The sequence below is a fragment of the Saccoglossus kowalevskii genome, chromosome 12 (genome assembly GCF_978046115.1).
Source record: "Saccoglossus kowalevskii chromosome 12, keSacKowa6.1, whole genome shotgun sequence".
Lineage (NCBI taxonomy): Eukaryota > Metazoa > Hemichordata > Enteropneusta > Harrimaniidae > Saccoglossus > Saccoglossus kowalevskii.
In genome coordinates this window covers 32,648,598-32,654,767 of record NC_140652.1, presented here as the reverse complement: position 1 = coordinate 32,654,767, position 6,170 = coordinate 32,648,598, and positions in this window count along the sequence as shown.

Here is a 6,170-nt window from a genome sequence, read left to right as displayed (position 1 = left end):
GCATCTATGAGTCATGGAAATGGATAGTCAGTATGGTAGGACACTATCTGGGTGATATCATGTACGAGTCATGAAGTTGGATGGTCAAGTTGGTAGGATACTATCTGGGTAATGGCAGGTACGAGTCATGGAAATGGATGGTCAATTTGGTAGGGCACTATCTGGGTGATGGCATATACAAGTCATGGAGATGGATGGTCAAGTTGGTAGGATACTATCTGGGTGATGGCATATACGAGTCAAGGAAATGGATAGTCAATTTGGTAGAACACTATCTGAGTGATGGCATGTACGAGTCATGGAAATGGATGGTCATGTTGGCAGGGCACTATCTGGGTGATGGCATATACGAGTCATGGAAATGGATGGTCAATTTGGTAGGATACTATCTGGGTGATGGCATATACGGGTCAAGGAAATGGATAGTCAATTTGGCGGGATACTATCTGGGTGATGGCATGTACGACTCATGGAGATGAATGGTCAAGTTGGTAGGGCACTATCTGGGTGATGTCATATACGAATCATGGAGATGGATGAACAATTTGGTAGGACACTATCTGGGTGATGGCATGTACGGGTCAAGGAAATGGATAGTCAATTTGGTAGGATACTATCTGGGTGATGGCATGTACGAGTCATGGAAATGGATGGTCAATTTGGTAGGATACTATCTGGGTGATGGCATATACGGGTCAAGGAAATGGATAGTCAATTTGGTAGGATACTATCTGGGTGATGGCATGTACGAGTCATGGAAATGGATGGTCAATTTGGTAGGATACTATTTGGGTGATGGCATGTACGAGTCATGGAAATGGATGGTCAATTTGGTAGGATACTATCTGGGTGACGGCATATACAGGTCAAGAAAATGGATAGTCAATTTGGTAGGATACTATCTGGGTGATGGCATGTACGAGTCATGGATATGGATGGTCAATTTGGTAGGATACTATCTGGGTGATGGCATGTACGAGTCATGGTAATGGATGGTCACTTTGGTAGGATACTATCTGGGCGATGGCATATACGAGTCAAGGAAATGAATAGTCAATTTGGTAGGATACTATCTGGGTGATGGCATGTACGAGTCATGGAAATGGATGGTCAATTTGGTAGGATACTATCTGGGTGATGGCATATACGGGTCAAGGAAATGGATAGTCAATTTCGTAGGATACTATCTGGGTGATGGCATGTACGAGTCATGGAATTGAATAGTCAATTTGGTAGGATACTATCTGGGTGATGGCATATACGGGTCAAGGAAATGGATAGTCAATTTGGTAGGGCACTATCTGGTGATGGCATGTACAAGTCATGGAAATGGATGGTTAATTTGGTAAGTTACTATCTGGGTGATGGCATATACGGGTCAAGGAAATGGATAGTCAATTTGGTAGGATACTATCTGGGTGATGGCATGTACGAGTCATGGAAATGGATGGTCAATTTAGTAGGATACTATCTGGGTGATGGCATGTACGAGTCATGGAAATGGATGGTCAATTTGGTAGGATACTATCTGGGTGACGGCATATACGGGTCAAGGAAATGGATAGTCAATTTGGTAGGATACTATCTGGGTGATGGCATGTACGAGTCATGGAGATAGATGGTCAATTTGGTAGGGCACAATCTGAGTGAGGGCATATACGAGTCATTTAGATGTATGGACAATTTGGTAGGACACTATCTGGGTGATGGCATGTACGAGTCATGAAGATGGATGGTCAATTTGGTAGGGTACTATTTGGGTGATGGCATGTACGAGTCATGAAATTGGATGGTCAAGTTGGTAGGGCACTATCTGGGTGATGGCATATACGAATCATGGAGATGGATGGACAATTTGGAAGGACACTATCTGGGTGATGGCATGTACGAGTCATGAAGATGGATGGTCAAGTTGGTAGGATACTATTTGGGTAATGGCAGGTACGAGTCATAAAATGGATGGTCAATTCGGTAGGGCACTATCTAGGTGATGGCATGTACGAGTCATGGAAATGGATGGTCAATTTGGTAGGATACTATCTGGGTGATGGCATATACGGGTCAAGGAAATGGATAGTCAATTTGGTAGGATACTATCTGGGTGATGGCATGTACGAGTCATGGAAATGGATAGTCAATTTGGTAGGATACTATCTGGGTGATGGCATATACGGGTCAAGGAAATGAATAGTCAATTTGGTAGTGCACTATCTGGTGATGGCATGTACGAGTCATGGAAATGGATGGTCAATTTGGTAGGATACTATCTGGGTGATGGCATATACGGGTCAAGGAAATGGATAGTCAATTTGGTAGGATACTATCTGGGTGATGGCATGTACGAGTCATGGAAATGGATGGTCAATTTGGTAGGATACTATCTGGGTGATGGCATATACGGGTCAAGGAAATGGATAGTCAATTTGGTAGGATACTATCTGGGTGATGGCATGTACGAGTCATGGAAATGGATAGTCAATTTGGTAGGATACTATCTGGGTGATGGCATATACGGGTCAAGGAAATGAATAGTCAATTTGGTAGGATACTATCTGGTGATGGCATGTACGAGTCATGGAAATGGATGGTCAATTTGGTAGGATACTATCTGGGTTATGGCATATATGGGTCATGAAGATGGATGGTCAATTTGGTAGGGTACTATTTGGGTGATGGCATGAACGAGTCATGAAAATGGATGGTCAAGTTGGTAGGGCACTATCTGGGTGATGGCATATACGAATCATGGAGATGGATGGACAATATGGTAGGGCACTATCTGTGTGATGTTATGTACGAGTCATGGAGAGGGATGGTCAAGTTGGTAGGATACTATTTGGGTGATGACATGTACGAGTCATGGAAATGGATGGTCAAGTTGGTAGGGCTCTATCAGGGTGATGGCATATACGAATCATGGAGATGGAATGACAATTTGGTAGGATACTATCTGGGCGATGGCATATACGAGTCAAGGAAATGAATAGTCAATTTGATAGGATACTATCTGGGTGATGGCATGTATGAGTCATGGAAATGGATGGTCAATTTGGAAGGATACTATCTGGGTGATGGCATGTACGAGTCATGGAAATGGATGGTCAATTTGGTAGGATACTATCTGGGTGATGGCATGTACGAGTCATGGAAATGGATGGTCACTTTGGTAGGATACTATCTGGGTGATGGCATATATGGTCAAGGAAATGCATAGTCAATTTGGTAGGATACTATCTGGGTGATGGCATGTACAAGTCATGGAGATGGATGGTCAATATGGTAGGGCACCATCTGGGTGATGGCATCTACGAGTCATGGAAATGGATAGTCAGTTTGGTAGGACACTATCTGGTTGATATCATGTACGAGTCATGAAGTTGGATGGTCAAGTTGGTAGGATACTATCTTGGTAATGGCAGGTACGAGTCATGGAAATGGATGGTCAATTTGGTAGGGCACTATCTGGGTGATGGCATATACAAGTCATGGAGATGGATGGTCAAGTTGGTAGGATACTATCTGGGTGATGGCATATACGAGTCAAGGAAATGGATAGTCAATTTGGTAGAACACTATCTGGGTGATGGCATATACGAGTCATGAATATGGATGGACAAGTTGGTAGGATACTATCTGGGTAATGGCAGGTACGAGTCATGAAAATGGATAGTCAATTTGGTAGGATACTATCTGGGTGATGGCATGTACGAGTCATGAAAATGGATAGTCAATTTGGTAGGATACTATTTGGGTGATGGAATGTACGAGTCATGGAAATGAATGGTCAATTTGGTAGGATACTATTTGGGTGATGGCATGTACGAGTCATGGAAATGGATGGTCAAGTTGGTAGGGCACTATCTGGGTGATGGCATATACGAATCATGGAGATGGATGGTCAATTTGGTAGGGCACAATCTGTGTGATGTTATGTACGATTCATGGAGAGGGATGGTAAAGTTGGTAGGATACTATTTGGGTGATGACATGTACGAGTCATGGAAATGGATGGTCAAGTTGGTAGGGCACTATCTGGGTGATGGCATATACGAATCATGGAGATGGAATGACAATTTGGTAGGATACTATCTGGGCGATGGCATATACGAGACAAGGAAATGAATAGTCAATTTGGTAGGATACTATCTGGGTGATGGCATGTACGTGTCATGGAAATGGATGGTCAATTTAGTAGGATACTATCTGGGTGACGGCATGTACGAGTCATGGAAATGGATGGTCAATTTGGTAGGATACTATCTGGGTGATGGCATGTACGAGTCATGGAAATGGATGGTCAATTTGGTAGGATACTATCTGGGTGATGGCATATACGGGTCAAGGAAATGCATAGTCAATTTGGTAGGATACTATCTGGGTGATGGCATGTACAAGTCATGGAGATGGATGGTCAATATGGTAGGGCACCATCTGGGTGATGGCATCGATGAGTCATGGAAATGGATAGTCAGTATGGTAGGACACTATCTGGGTGATATCATGTACGAGTCATGAAGTTGGATGGTCAAGTTGGTAGGATACTATCTGGGTAATGGCAGGTACGAGTCATGGAAATGGATGGTCAATTTGGTAGGGCACTATCTGGGTGATGGCATACACAAGTCATGGAGATGGATGGTCAAGTTGGTAGGATACTATCTGGGTGATGGCATATACGAGTCAAGGAAATGGATAGTCAATTTGGTAGAACACTATCTGAGTGATGGCATGTACGAGTCATGAAGATGGATGGACAAGTTGGTAGGATACTATCTGGGTAATGGCAGGTACGAGTCATGAAAATGGATAGTCAATTTGGTAGGATACTATCTGGGTGATGGCATGTACGAGTCATGAAAATGGATAGTCAATTTGGTAGGATACTATTTGGGTGATGGAATGTACGAGTCATGGAAATGGATGGTCAATTTGGTAGGATACTATTTGGGTGATGGCATGTACGAGTCATGGAAATGGATGGTCATGTTGGCAGGGCACTATCAGGGTGATGGCATATACGAGTCATGGAAATGGATGGTCAATTTGGTAGGATACTATCTGGGTGATGGCATATACGGGTCAAGGAAATGGATAGTCAATTTGGCGGGATACTATCTGGGTGATGGCATGTACGACTCATGGAGATGAATGGTCAAGTTGGTAGGGCACTATCTGGGTGATGGCATATACGAATCATGGAGATGGATGGACAGTTTGGTAGGACACTATCTGGGTGATGGCATGTACGGGTCAAGGAAATGGATAGTCAATTTGGTAGGATACTATCTGGGTGATGGCATGTACGAGTCATGGAAATGGATGGTCAATTTGGTAGGATACTATTTGGGTGATGGCATGTACGAGTCATGGAAATGGATGGTCAATTTGGTAGGATACTATCTGGGTGACGGCATATACAGGTCAAGAAAATGGATAGTCAATTTTGTAGGATACTATCTGGGTGATGGCATGTACGAGTCACGGAGATGGATGGTCAATTTGGTAGGGCACTATCTGGGTGAGGGCATATACGAGTCATGGAAATGGATGGTCAATTTGGTAGGATACTATCTGGGTGATGGCATATACGGGTCAAGGAAATGGATAGTCAATTTGGTAGGATACTATCTGGGTGATGGCATATACGGGTCAAGGAAATGGATAGTCAGTATGGTAGGACACTATCTGGGTGATATCATGTACGAGTCATGAAGTTGGATGGTCAAGTTGGTAGGATACTATCTGGGTAATGGCAGGTACGAGTCATGGAAATGGATGGTCAATTTGGTAGGGCACTATCTGGGTGATGGCATATACAAGTCATGGAGATGGATGGTCAAGTTGGTAGGATACTATCTGGGTGATGGCATATACGAGTCAAGGAAATGGATAGTCAATTTGGTAGAACACTATCTGAGTGATGGCATGTACGACTCATGAAGATGGATGGACAAGTTGGTAGGATACTATCTGGGTAATGGCAGGTACGAGTCATGGAAATGGATAGTCAATTTGGTAGGATACTATCTGGGTGATGGCATGTACGGGTCAAGGAAATGGATAGTCAATTTGGTAGGATACTATCTGGGTGATGGCATGTACGAGTCATGGAAATGGATGGTCAATTTGGTAGGATACTATTTGGGTGATGGCATGTACGAGTCATGGAA